General features: G+C 50.0%; 1 long non-coding RNA gene across 2 annotated transcripts in view; it reads right to left on the reverse strand.

Annotated features, from left to right (window-relative positions):
- Nucleotides 1-3,704: 3,704 nt before the first annotated feature.
- Nucleotides 3,705-15,697, reverse strand: part of LOC135241514 (uncharacterized) — a 66,640-nt gene continuing 54,647 nt past the window's right edge. Inside the window, exon 3 of one of the 2 annotated variants that reach the window (XR_010326014.1) lies at nucleotides 3,705-4,274. This is a non-coding gene — a long non-coding RNA (uncharacterized LOC135241514). The remainder of the gene's footprint in view (nucleotides 4,275-15,697) is intronic. The other variant, XR_010326013.1, reaches the window with a different exon arrangement.

Genomic DNA, 15,697 nt, shown 5'->3' on the forward strand with positions numbered 1-15,697 from the left:
GCTGTAATCAGCAGCCATGTTGTTCTGTCAGTCTTTTATCCCCAGGGCGTCTCCGTGGGAGGGCCACAAACACCCCACTGTCACACGCAGCACGAGCCATTCCCCCACAGAGAAAAGAGGAAACACAGATCCCTCCATCTTTATCCGTAACGGTGTATTTCCCCCATTGCATGTAGCTGAGATAACCGAGGCCACTTCCTCCCTCTGCACCGGGGGTAAATGCTTCCTTATCCCATGTTTTTCGTGTGTCAGCAGTGCTAAATTACAAAAGACTTTGTGTCTGGCGCTCTGACGCACGCCATTATGCCCTGTAATGGATGTGCACGCCTGCACGTTCACGTCTGTGCTTGTCCTCGGGTTCTAACGCTAATGCAAAGGCATGAATTATCATCGCTTTCTGCTCAAAGAACGCATCCGTCAAACTGGCGTTTCGCTCAGAAGCCGTCCTTTCCTCCCCGCAGAATCAAACCCACAGGCGCCGTCCTTTCCTCCCTGCAGAATCAAACCCACAGGCGCCGCCCTTTCCTCCCCGCAGAATCAAACCCACAGGCGCCGCCCTTTCCTCCTCGCAGAATCAAACCCACAGGCGTGTTCTAATCCCACATATGAGGTACAAATTTTAGGATTTTTTATTCATTTTTTAAATTTTGTTTCTGACTTTTTCCCATTTTTATCCCAGTTTGGTGGCCAGTTGCACCTACTCTGACCTTACTCCTCAGGTGTGTACATATCTTACTCAGACCATACTCTGACTGTACTCTGACCTTACACTGACTGTACTCCTGCCTTACTCTGACCATACTCTGCCCTTACTCTGACCTTACTCTGACCTTACTCTGACTGTACTCCTACCTTATGCTGGTCATACCCTGATTTTACTCTGGCTGTATGCTGATCTGGCATCAGCTGCATTGACTCCAAAGCCAAGGCTCTGACCGCTGCACCACCACGATGTGAAATCTTAAACTTGGCCGAATTCAAGGACCTGTTCACCGGTTCATTCTGCATTGCTGTCACCACAGGGCTGAATAAGTGGCTGAGAAATCACACACCGCAGATTTGTTTTTGCTGGGTTTTCAGAAGACAGGCAGTGTTCTTCATTTCCTACTCTGACCGTGCGTTCCTGTTCTCACATTAGTCTGCTAAGAGCTGCCACTCCAGGAAAATAGTCTCTTTTTCTCTCTGTCCATCACTCACTGAAATTCAAATTCAAAATGTTTTATTGAGAGTGAATACACAAACTAAATACTATATAACTTACATGTACTACACCAGGGCTGCCCAGCCCTGTTCCTGCAGATCTATCATCCTGTAGGTTTTCATTTCAACCCTAATTTGGCACACCTGATTCTGCTAATTAGCAGCTCAATCTGACAGGATGGTAGATCTCCAGGAACAGGGTTGGGCAGCTCTGCTGTATGCTATATATTACTGAAACTCTCCCCCCTCTCGGTCCGTTTGTCTGTCTGTCTGTCTCTCTGTCTGTCCGTATGTCCGTCTGTCTGTCTGTCCGTCTGTCTGTCCGTATGTCTGTCTGTCCCTCCCTCTCCCTCTTGGAGTCCCAGGTGAATTTTAACGATAGTGGTTTGTGTTCACTATGCAAGGCCCAGAATTCAAAATGTAAAAAAAGAACACAGCTCTCTATTGATTTATTTGTGCGCACATCACACCCCCTACTCAGCCCCCACCCCGCCACCGCGCACAGACACCAGGAGGAAGGGTGGCTCTGGCGGACGGCTGAGAGTACAGGACCTTTTTTGGACACCCTATTAATCGAGACACAAACCAGCAAGACGCCCGCTCCATTAGAGCCCTTTAATGGGACGGGGGTACACTCAACGCCCGTGTTCAAGGGTAGGGCAAACAGCCTGGAGAAACAAACAAGCATTATTACCCCCCCCCCCCCCCGGTCCTGCTGAGGGATAGGCTCAATAAACACATCGTCTGAGGTCCAGGAGTGTCCTCCAGAAAAACCGTTATTTGGGATGTTTGTCCCGCTAGGCTTGGCATTGATAAAGCACAGCCACCGTGACATTTAACAAAAACAAACCAAAAAAAATAACAAAGATCCGGCAGCCACTGAACCTGCCTAAAATACCGGTTCATTTGTAGCTTTGCTTCATCAGCGGAACCCCAGAGACACCCATCCTGAGCTCACCCACGGCAACACAGCAAGCAGGCCTCATACACACAGGCCTCATACATACGACACAGCAAGCAGGCCTCATACACACAGGCCTCATACATACAACACAGCAAGCAGGCCTCATACACACAGGCCTCATACATACAACACAGCAAGCAGGCCTCATACACACAGGCCTCATACACACAGGCCTCATACACACAACACAGCAAGCAGGCCTCATACACACAAGCCTCATACATACAACACAGCAAGCAGGCCTCATACACACAACACAGCAAGCAGGCCTCATACACACAGGCCTCATACACACAACACAGCAAGCAGGCCTCATACACACAGGCCTCATACACACAGGCCTCATACACACAACACAGCAAGCAGGCCTCATACACACAGGCCTCATACATACAACACAGCAAGCAGGCCTCATACACACAGGCCTCATACACACAACACAGCAAGCAGGCCTCATACACACAGGCCTCATACACAGCAACACAGCAAGCAGGCCTCATACACACAACACAGCAAGCAGGCCTCATACACACAGGCCTCATACATACAACACAGCAAGCAGGCCTCATACACACAGGCCTCATACATACAACACAGCAAGCAGGCCTCATACACACAGGCCTCATACACACAACACAGCAAGCAGGCCTCATACACACAGCCTCATACACACAACACAGCAAGCAGGCCTCATACACACAGGCCTCATACATACAACACAGCAAGCAGGCCTCATACAAGCAGGCCTCATACACACAGGCCTCATACACACAACACAGCAAGCAGGCCTCACACACACAGGCCTCATACATACAACACAGCAAGCAGGCCTCATACACACAGGCCTCATACACACAACACAGCAAGCAGGCCTCATACACACCGGCCTCATACACACAACACAGCAAGCAGGCCTCATACACACAGGCCTCATACACACAACACAGCAAGCAGGCCTCATACACACAGGCCTCATACACACAACACAGCAAGCAGGCCTCACACACACAGGCCTCATACACACAACACAGCAAGCAGGCCTCATACATACAACACAGCAAGCAGGCCTCATACACACAGGCCTCATACATACAACACAGCAAGCAGGCCTCATACACACAGGCCTCATACATACAACACAGCAAGCAGGCCTCATACACACAGGCCTCATACACACAACACAGCAAGCAGGCCTCATACATACAACACAGCAAGCAGGCCTCATACACACAGGCCTCATACATACAACACAGCAAGCAGGCCTCATACACACAGGCCTCATACACACAACACAGCAAGCAGGCCTCATACACACAGGCCTCATACATACAACACAGCAAGCAGGCCTCATACAAACAGGCCTCATACATACAACACAGCAAGCAGGCCTCATACACACAGGCCTCATACACACAGGCCTCATACATACAACACAGCAAGCAGGCCTCATACACACAGGCCTCATACACACAACACAGCAAGCAGGCCTCATACACACAGGCCTCATACACACAACACAGCAAGCAGGCCTCATACACACAGGCCTCATACACACAACACAGCAAGCAGGCCTCATACACACAGGCCTCATACACACAACACAGCAAGCAGGCCTCATACACACGCTCAAACACGGAATTCACATGTCATTAGCATGCAGTGTGTCAGAACTGCCCGAGCACCGCGACTAGTTTCCATTTCATTTCATTTCATTATGAAAAGAGCAGAATATACGGTCACGCAGGCCAAGACCCATCTCAGGGCCCCCGGTAGGCCCCCAGCAGGGCCCCAGCAGGGAGGCCTACAGGCCCCAATGGACCAGGATGAAGCCTGAGGCACAGCTAGTGACCGACCACCCAAGCTGTTTGACTGCACCCTTGCGACTGCCAAATTGGGGCCTGCACACACACTTCACTTCCTACTCTCTCAGGGTCCCGGACTCCAGCAAGCGGCCCCTGTCCTGACGCTTTGTTTGGGAGTTGGTGACCTCACCAGCATGCAGAGGGACCCCTTGGACAAGCCCTGTGACCCAGGGATCTGCTGACAGAGACAGAAGGAGGGACAGGGGTGTGATCTGAGCAGGAGAAAGAAGGAGGGACAGGGGTGTGATCTGAGCAGGAGAAAGAAGCAAATGGGGGGGGGTGTCAGCCCTGTGAAAAAAAGCCCAGTTTAAAGCGCTCCAGTTCATCTGCATTTCACACCTCATTTCAGTCTGGGGGGGGCAAGCTGGCCTGCCAACTTATCATCCAGTGACCCACTTCCAGCATGCGCTTTTCATTAGGAAACAGGGGAGGGGGAGAGAGGGGGAGAGAGAGAAAAAGAGAAAGGGGAGAGAGGGAGGAGACAGAGAGAGAGGGAAGAGAGAGGGGGAGAGAGAAAGATAGAGAGGGAAGAAAGGGGGGGGGGGAGAGAAAACGAACAATATTTCTACCCAAAATATGCCCTGAATTTAAAGCTTTAAATGACCATCAAAAGCTCCCCTATTTGTTACGGAACACAGAAAATGTACTGGACTAGCCGCAAATGATGTTACAGCTTGGCATGCCTATAGGATGGGAGGGAATTCACCTCTAGCACCAACATATTATTCACAAATCATACCCCAAGTCACACTCCCAAAACCATGACCTGAACCACAACCCCAATACCGCCCCCAACCACACCCCGAACCACACCCCCAAAAGCAGCCCGAACCACACCCCCCAATCACATCACAAAGACATTGTATCCCATCAACCTTTGTCTTACATTTTTGATTTACAAGTAAACACTCACAGTACACCTTTTCTTCGCCAGTTAGTTTTAGTGATCACTGAATCAGACACAAACTCTTTTGCGTTTGTTTGTCAAATTTAAGGGGAAATGTTGATTGAACTCCAGGATATAACACATTATAAATTTCCTCCTCTTTCTCTCTGTTCATTCCGGTTTTTTCCCTATACTTTCTCTGGATGGGGCATTTAGCCAGAAGTGTGTTCAGGGCAGCCGTGCTCTGAATTAGAAGTCCCCACCCCCGCTCCATCTCGTTGACCTCCAGCAGGCTGAGTGGAGGCAATTATAAAAGAGACGTGTGCAATCTCAGAGATGTCCTCCTCACAGGACCACAAACCCACCGCAGAGCAGCCATCCTTTCAGACCGAGGAGAAGCTCTCTCTCGTAAAATCACATCAGCGGGGAGAAAACAGTCCAGAGAAGAGCGCACAGACTCTCTAAAGCCCATCTGGGTTTGGAAAATAAAGACGTGCAGTAAAAACCCAAATTCACGGAGGATAATTGAGGAGACGTTATTTATATACGCGGGGTGTGCCCATGTTCCTGAGGGCACCCAGAGTGCACTGGGAGAAAGGCGCGCGTTTCCAGAGTGGAAAACAAATTACGCACTCAGCAAAAACAGCCTTAAACTGTTCCACTAAAATCGCCATGGAGACGGGCGGCACAGGCTGCTGGGCGGGGAAAACAAAATCCTTGCGCTCATTATAGAGAACCCCCTGCCCTGTACGCAGACCCCACACACTCACTCCTCACACTCAGACCCCACACACTCACTCCTCACACGCAGACCCCACACACTCACTCCTCCCCCACCCTCCACTCACACTCACCCCCCAACCCTCACTCCTCACACTCAGACCCCACACACTCACTCCTCACACTCAGACCACCACACACTCACTCCTCACACTCAGACCCACACACTCACTCCTCACACTCAGACCCCACACACTCACTCCTCACACTCAGACCCCACACACTCACTCCTCACACTCAGACCCCACACACTCACTCCTCACACTCAGACCCCACACACTCACTCCTCACACTCAGACCCCACACACTCACTCCTCACACTCAGACCCCAGACACTCACTCCTCACACTCAGAGCCCACACACTCACTCCTCACACTCAGACCCCACACACTCACTCCTCACACTCAGACCCCACACACTCACTCCTCACACGTAGACCCCACACACTCACTCCTCACACGTAGACCCCACACACTCACTCCTCACACGTAGACCCCACACACTCACTCCTCACACTCAGACCCCACACACTCACTCCTCACACTCAGACCCCACACACTCACTCCTCACACTCAGAGCCCACACACTCACTCCTCACACTCAGACCCCACACACTCACTCCTCACACTCAGACCCCACACACTCACTCCTCACCTCAGACCCCAACACTCACTCCTCACACTCAGAGCCCACACACTCACTCCTCACACGCAGACCCCACACACTCACTCCTCACACTCAGACCCCAGACACTCACTCCTCACACTCAGAGCCCAGACACTCACTCCTCACACTCAGAGCCCACACACTCACTCCTCACACTCAGACCCCAAACACTCACTCCTCACACTCAGAGCCCAGACACTCACTCCTCACACTCAGAGCCCACACACTCACTCCTCACACTCAGAGCCCAGACACTCACTCCTCACACTCAGACCCCAAACACTCACTCCTCACACTCAGAGCCCAGACACTCACTCCTCACACTCAGAGCCCACACACTCACTCCTCACACTCAGACCCCACACACTCACTCCTCACACTCAGAGCCCAGACACTCACTCCTCACACTCAGACCCCAAACACTCACTCCACACAGTCAGACCCCACACACTCACTCCTCACACTCAGACCCCACACACTCACTCCTCACACTCAGAGCCCAGACACTCACTCCTCACACTCAGACCCCACACACTCACTCCTCACACTCAGAGCCCAGACACTCACTCCACACAGTCAGACCCCAGACTCACTCCTCACACTCAGACCCCAAACACTCACTCCTCACAGGGACGCTGCCACACCAGATGTGTGGGGTGGGCGGAGCCTCTCAGCGCAAGCGCACAGGTGTACAGTAATGCTGACAAACACACACACACTACCATAGACACATGCGCACACACACGCACACACACACTACCGTAGATACACGCACACACGCACACACTACCGTAGATACACGCACGCACACACATTACTCCAAAGGCCACTCCTTCCTAGACAGCGACATCCATTCCTGGTTTTTGTGTTCACACCAAACACCCGGCTTAGCTAAATTAGCTGCTTACACACCAGTGCTGGCTCATTCATAGATTAGACCACAAGTGTCATAAGAGTCTTGACTGTTCCTCCTTCATGAGGTCATTAGTGAGCACAGCTAATATTTCACATCGCATACATGATTGGTGAATTATGATATCCATAAATGCATTGGACCCTTCAGGAATGGGGTCCCCCCGCCCCTGGATTAAATTATTTTAACATCAGACTTCTGGAGAAGATGACGGCGGTGGTGATGATGACGGTGGTGATGACGGCGGTGGTGAAGATGACGGCGGTGGTGATGACGGCGGTGGTGACAGGACGCCGCTGACGGGGAGAGAGCGCAGCGGCGGGAGAATCAGACGATGAAAGTGAGACGGCTAACGGCGGGTGATTAGCTGCCAGTCGGATTCCCAGGGTTCCCTGCGACTGTAAAAATAACCCTGTTAATTAAACCCCCTGTGCGGGCTTCAGACGGCAGTCTGGGGGGGGGGGGGGAGAGACAGATCTCTCCGCTCAAACCTGAATGCGGAGCGGGGCTCTCATGTCGACCCCCCCACCGCGCGTCTCTCTCTGCTACCCCATCTCCCCGTGACAACGGCACATTAAATATTCCGTATCCGCAGCGCAGCCTGATCGGAACGCTGTGACCCCTGGAGTCACGGGCTCCCGAATTATCCGGCTGGGTAATAAAGGTGCTCGCCTCTGATCCTGATCCAGAGACCCTGGCAAACGAGGGCCGGGAGGAGCCTTCGGAACGAGGACGACTCCCCGACGCGCCGCGAGGAGGACGAGGAGGAAGACTCCCCGACACGAGGAGGAAGACTCCCCCACACGAGGAGGAAGACTCCGCCACACGAGGAGGAAGACTCCGCCACACGAGGAGGAAGACTCCCCCACACGAGGAGGACGACTCCCCGACACGAGGAGGACGACTCCCCGACACGAGGAGGACGACTCCCCAACACGAGGAGGACGACTCCCCAACACGAGGAGGACGACTCCCCGACACGAGGAGGACGACTCCCCGACACGAGGAGGACGACTCCCCGACACGAGGAGGACGACTCCCCAACACGAGGAGGACGACTCCCCAACACGAGGAGGACGACTCCCCGACACGCCGCGAGGAGGGGGCGCGATGATTAAAACCCCTCTGCTGCTCTCTCCTCTTCTTTTCTCTCCTTTTCCGGGTATTTTTCTCTGCTGGAATGGTAGATTGATGGGGGCTGGATTCAGGCTCTGGCAGACACACACACTCTCTCTCACACACACACACACACACACACACTCTCTCTCTCACACACACACACACACACACACAGACTCATATTAAATGGACTCTCAGGGGCTGGAGGCCTTTAAAATGGCTGCCATTCATCATGCATTAATAATTCACGCTCGCCACATTACCCGCCGCCTGTGTCCCCGCGTTCCGGAGTATGACCTCTTTTTTTGGGGATGAGTTCCCACACCGCCTGCCCCGGTCTTCACAAAGCATCCAGAGCAAAGGAGGCAGGGCACAGCAGGTAACTCAGCACCCCACCCCCCCCCCCCCCAAATTCATTATTAACTGGGATTCAGGAGAGAAGGTTTGATTCATTATGAACTGGGATTCAGGGGAGAAGGTTTGATTCATTATGAACTGGGATTCAGGAGAGAAGGCGGATTCATTATGAACTGGGATTCAGGGGAGAAGGTTTGATTCATTATGAACTGGGATTCAGGGGAGAAGGCTGATTCATTATGAACTGGGATTGAGGAGAGAAGGTTTGATTCATTATGAACTGGGATTCAGGGGAGAAGGGGAGAAGGCCCAGAGCAGCACAGGCGGCCGTTCTCAGGGTGTGATTAAACAGGCGACCTCACGCTGTCACCCCCCCCCCCCACCCCAGCCGCGTAGCCACACCGCCGCGTGCACGCATCGCGAGCTTCGCCCTCCCGCCATTCCTCAGCCAAGCGCAGACAAATTCAGAAGCTCTAAAACTGGAGGTGATTAACAGACAGGAAGAACGCTCATCGTTTCTGCCACTCAAACCGAAAGGAGACGAGCACAGACTAACAGGTACCCGAGCATCAGATTAAAATTCACCAGCAGCTAAATTCTTCCAATTTAACAAGGCATTTCAGGGACAAAAGATACAAACTGTTCGGGTAGCGTCTGGTTCTCAACGGGAATGAAAAAGCAGTGGCAGAGGGACAGAACACTGAGGCGCGTGCCAACAGACGCTCAGAAGCACCAGTGATGCTGACACCAACAGCTTCCTGAGGGCTTTTAATCTGCCATATTTATTTGGTTTCCGTTTATCGAGGAGAAGGATGCGAGTACTCCTCCAGTGTTCAAAGACCTGCACGCTTCTGTTGGCTTGTGTGTCGATTTCAATATCAGAGTGCTGATGAAAGATAGTTTTTCCATCTTTCGTTTATGAGAAACAACTTGACAAAGCAATTACTCTGCTTTACCCTAAGGCCCAGATTCAATTAAACTGTAGTGGGCTTTGTGTGTAAATCTGAATAACTAAATTAAACTAGTGTTCCTCTTCTCCTACGAGTTTCAGAAGTTGCCAAAATGAATGAAAAATGGGGCATCAGTAATTCAAATTTAAGTATTTTAGTTACCGATGCCCCATTGTAAAAATGTAAAGTATAAAATCGTAATATTTCTGAACATGGCTGACGAGAGCAGAGGCTAGCTGTGTTGCACGTAATCTTAACGATGATTGGCACATCCAATCACAATCATAATTACGCTCCCACTCACCCTTCCTGCCTCTTTAGACGGCTGTTATACTTAGCATGTTTTTATTAAGCATGACTGAAATGCCATTAACCCCCAGTAGCTCCTTATAGACTAAGTCATGCGGCCATATGCGCTAGGACTTCAATAAGGCTTCACATATGCCGCACCGTGCAAAACTATTGGCGCCCGTGACAAAGATGAGCAGAAAAGTCAGAAAAATAGGGAAACTCTTGCCAGAAAAATGGGGAAATTATAGTTTTCATTCTAATAAAATTGCTCAAAGAATTGTTTTCAGTGCTGGGGAAATAAATTTTCCTTTTGTGAAACATTATTGACTCAAGAGAACAAAGAACTTAAAGATATCGTAAAGGGAAAAGCTCAAGAAACACCCCTGGGCAATAAATCAATATCGGACAATGGACAAGTGGAGGAGATGAGCGTGATCAGGAACTGACCCAAGATCAGTGGCCAAGCTGAGCGTTTTGAGATCAGTCCCATGTGAACAGAACCCTTGTAGCTTCGGTTTCCATGTCAACGTGTGTCCCCGAGTTCCGTTTCCATGAGAACCTGTCTTCTCCGAGTTGCGTTTCCATGTGGAACATCTGAACTGCTCGGAGACAGGCACCCGTGTACAAGTAGCTGATCTGTGGTCAGTCTGTCATGTGAACGTGCCCGGTCTGAAGCCAGAGCACCTGTAAGTGCATCTGCTCTAGGATCAGTGTATTGAAGAGCAGCCCTGACAAGATCTAATCTCCTGACAATTGCCACCTCGAGCCAAACTAATGGGAATAGCTACGTGAGCAACAATTTCCCACCACCTGCAATCTCTTATTACATCAAAGGTCAAAGGTGAGCAACGAACAATCTTACACAATTTAACCATTTTGATTTTATTGGATTTTCAGACGGTAGGCAGCGTCTACCTTTCTGACTGCATGCAACCGTGCACAGCCAGTGTGAGCCTGCAAAAAGCTCTCTGTGTTTCACACTCATCCACCCTTATTACGCATTCACACACGGCATGTCCCCATTTAAGCACAAATGTATCAAGCCCGCCACTATATAGGAAAGTTCCTCAGAAGCAGAAACTTTGCCAAGTTCAGTAAACCTGATTTTAAAAGAACGTCTCCTCAGAGTCTCCCGCCCATCACCATCATCAGTCATCCCACCACAGTACGAGTCTGAACTACTACACTGCTTTACCTCCCTCCCTCTCTCTCTCCCCCCTCCCTCCCTCTCTCTCCCCCCCCTCACTCTCTCCCCCCTCCCTCTCTCTTTCTCCCTCCCTCTCACTCTCTCCCTCCCTCCCTCTCACTCTCTCTCTCATATTCTAAATGTTGCCTTCCCACCACTCTAACCCCCACCAGCCCCAACCCCCTCCTCCTGCTGGCCCCTGAATACACCCCACACAGGTCATGTGACCTGTGCAGGGCAGGTCCAGCAGCCTCAGCAGTTGGCTCCGCCCCCTGCAGTCAGAAGGGTTTCATTTTGAGTCTCATGTCTGAGCCAGTCTTCCCAGAACATCCTGTAAATTACACAATCCGAAGGGAGGCAATCTGCTGGAGAGGACCAGATGGCAAATATATATCTCACCCTTATACATTTCATTTTTATAGGAAGAGACCCATAAAAATGATAATAACACAATAAATATTATTACCACCCAAGGATAAGGCGTTGATATCTTAATTACCATTCCTGCAGTTTGTGTTAAGCCCCTTTGTAAGCTGTCTGCACCTCCCTGTCGAGTCGTATAGCAGACACGCAAACGGAAAGTTCAACCCCACATCAATCACCCCACCCCCGCACGCGTGGATGTGCGGGTTTGATGGAAGTGTTTAACGATCGCTTCTTCTCCTCTTTTTATTTATTTATGCATTTATGTATTTATTTATGTCTGTTTCTTTGTGCCAGGCTCTAAAATGATAAAGAGCATTGTGTACATCAGCCTCAGCCCTAATGTAATTGAAATGGAATGCTGGCTCAGGTAGTGGGGGGGGGGGGCGGGGGGGTTGGTGTGGATGGCGGACGGCGGGTGTTGGGGGATGAGGTGCGTCTCGTGTTTGTAATAAATGTAGCGCTCAGGATGGTTCATAACGAAGCTCGCCTGGCAGAAACCAGATTTACAATATGGCACCTCCTCAGAGCACAGGAGCAGCGGGAGCAGCGGGAGCAGCAGGAGCAATGTCATTCTGAAGGTCATTAATCCACTGGCTTCCCAAGCAGATTTTACTCTCTCTTCACTTCAATTCCCCCAACCCCCCCGTCCCATGGACCGCGCACACACACACACACACAGGCCTGCACACACACACACAGATAAACAAAGCCTTTCCCTTCACTCAAACCTTCTCACGCTTTTTTTATTTTCTCTGTCCAATCAACAAGGCATGCCCCTATGTGTGTGTGCGAATGCGTGTGTATTTACTGTGTGTGTGTGTGTGTGTGTATGTGCACATCTCATATGCATATGGTTGTCTTTGCACATGAGTATTTGTGTGTGATGTCAGTGTGTGTGTGTAACTACAGACTCTACAAAAAAGCCACATTATCAGACCGCACTTGAAGGCCTGGGGCTCGCAGGTTGGGGAGGGAGGTTGCGGGGGGTGTTGATGCTCCACCTCAGGTCACCGGTTATCTCCTCTCCTCGTATTTCTTTCACATCCATTTATTTTCCGGCATGATCTGGAAAACCAGCACAAAGCACATATTTTTGAACTCAGTTACCGGCGGGCATGGGGGTGGGGGGGATGGCGAAGGGAGATAGGAGGCGTTTTCGTGGCAATGCCATAAAATATAACAGGCAGAGAGTGGGATCGAGCCAGGGCAGTGAACCTCCCACCACCTGTCACCCCCCACCCCCCCCGGGTGGACTACACCAGCCCCAGCGCAACCCCGCCCCCAAACCCCCAGCCACACTGATACCAGCAGCTATGAGTTCTGCTGTATCCAATACCAACTACACTGATACCAGCAGCTATGAGTTCTGCTGTATCCAATACCAACCACACTGATACCAGCAGCTATGAGGTCTGCTGTATCATACAAACCCACACTGATACCAGCTGCATGAGTTCTGCTGTATCCAATACCACCACACTGATACCAGCAGCTATGAGTTCTGCTGTATCCAATACCAACCACACTGATACCAGCAGCTATGAGTTCTGCTGTATCCAATACCAACCACACTGATACCAGCAGCTAGAGTTCTGCTGTATCAATACCAACCACACCCAGGTGAGTCGCTGATAGCAGCCTATGAGTTCTGCTGTATCCAATACCAACCACACTGATACCAGCTGCTGAGTTCTGCTGTATCCAATACCAACCACACTGATACCAGCAGCTATGAGTTCTGCTGTATCCAATACCAACCACACTGATACCAGCAGCTATGAGTTCTGCTGTATCCAATACCAACCACACTGATACCAGCAGCTATGAGTTCTGCTGTATCCAATACCAACCACACTGATACCAGCAGCTATGAGTTCTGCTGTATCCAATACCAACCACACTGATACCAGCCTGCTATGAGTTCTGCTGTTTCCTTTTATTTTTGACCAATACACAACACACGTCGTAAATACACAATGATACCAGCAGCTATGAGTTCTGCTGTATCCAATACCAACCACACTGATACCAGCAGCTATGAGTTCTGCTGTATCCAATACCAACCACACTGATACCAGCAGCTATGAGTTCTGCTGTATCCAATACCAACCACACTGATACCAGCTGCTGTGTTCTGCTGTATCCAATGCCAACCACACTGATACCAGCAGCTATGAGTTCTACTGTATCCAATACCAACCACACTGATACCAGCTGCTGAGTTCTGCTGTATCCAATGCCAACCACACTGATACCAGCAGCTATGAGTTCTGCTGTATCCAATACCAACCACACTGATACCAGCAGCTATGAGTTCTGCTGTAATCAATACCAACCACACTGATACCAGCAGCACTGAGTTCTGCTGTTTTTCCATATTAAACACAACAACTATACCAATGATATGTCTGATCGCAACAATGATCACAATATGACTCTTGAGGTTGGACAGCGTGAACATGTATGACTTTGGGTGAAACCCATAGAGTAGAGTTTGAGAGGGTTAATGTGGGTTCTGTGAAGTAAATTATACTAAATTAGTTGTGCTTTGGAATTGCATGTCAGAGAAAATGTGTTATTGTAGGTTGTGAGTTATTTATGTCTTCAGTGTATTTCTTGATTGGAATCGGTATTGTTCTGTCTTTGGATGCCAGGAGTTTGTATATTTGAGTATATTTTTAGAGGTTTGTGACATAAGGGGGGGAGGGGGGTGCTATAATTACTAAGGTTGATGTCAATGTTGTTTTTCATGACTTTCTATTAAACGGATAGCCTGGAATTAGCAGCGATGAGCCGGTGAGCTCTGCGAGAAAGCGCACCCTTTGTTCCGCTGCCTCCTGGCTGCCCGCGTCTCAGGCGGTACGGGCTCTCCTGAGAGCGGGACGAACAGGCTGCGCCTCGCAGACAGCGAGGTGAACATTCAGAAGGCATCGGCAGCGGGGGTGCGTGGGACGGCCGTGGGCGTGTGCGATGCGTGCGCGATTTCCCCCGCGTAGCCGCCATCTGCTGGAGGTCATCCAAGAATGAGTCCGCGTAAATATACTATTTTTAATATTATAATATGCAGTAATGGTGGACTGCTGAATTGACAATCTGGTATTAAGTCACTTAACAAAAACTTGAAAAAGTTTGAAAACCGTGAAAAAGTATTCCTATTTTTTGCACTAAATGGTTTCAGATCTTTAGACAAATTTTTATATTAGACAAAGGGAAACTGAGCAAACACAAAACACATTAAAATTCTAATTTTAATGTGGTGTCCCTTTTGCAAAAACAAAAGCACCTGGATGATCCCTAAGCGTTTTGGGATAATCATCTATGGACAGATGAGTCAAAAGTGGAACCTTTTGGATGACAGAGATCCGATTGTATCTGGCGTAAAGCAAATTCAGCCTTTCACATTAAGAAGATCATGTGAACAGCCATCTTGGTGGTGGTAGTGTGATGGACAGCCATCTTGGTGGTGGTAGTGTGATGGTGTGGGGATGGTCTTGGTGGTGGTAGTGTGATGGACAGTCATCTTGGTGGTGGTAGTGTGATGGTGTGGGGATGGTCTTGGTGGTGGTAGTGTGATGGTGTGGGGATGGTCTTGGTGGTGGTAGTGTGATGGTGTGGGGATGGTTTGTGGCCACGGGACCTGGACGACATGCCGTTATTGAAGGGACCATTAATAAGGCTCTGTACCAGAAAATTCTTGAGAATGACCCGTCATCTGTTCATGAGCTGAAGCCCTGACTTGAACCCAATAGTGAAGCTGTGGCAGGACTGCATCAAGCTGTTCACGCTTAAAAACCAACCAATTTCTCTGAATTAAAGCAGTTCTGCAAAGAAGAATGAGCTAAAATTCCTCCATTGCGATGTGAGCTAAATTTCCCTCCCGACTCGCCCTCGAGAACAGGCCTTTCCTCCAAGCTATTCGTGCTAATAACGTCGCTTTCAGGCTATTCGTGCTAATAATGCAGCTTTCAGGCTATTCGTGCTAATAATGTTGCTTTCAGGCTATTCGTGCTAATAATGCAGCTTTCAGGCTATTCTTGCTAATAACGTCGCTATCAGGCTATTCGTGCTAATAATGCAGCTTTCAGGCTATTCTTGC

The sequence above is a fragment of the Anguilla rostrata genome, chromosome 16 (genome assembly GCF_018555375.3).
Source record: "Anguilla rostrata isolate EN2019 chromosome 16, ASM1855537v3, whole genome shotgun sequence".
Classification (NCBI taxonomy): Eukaryota; Metazoa; Chordata; class Actinopteri; order Anguilliformes; family Anguillidae; genus Anguilla; species Anguilla rostrata.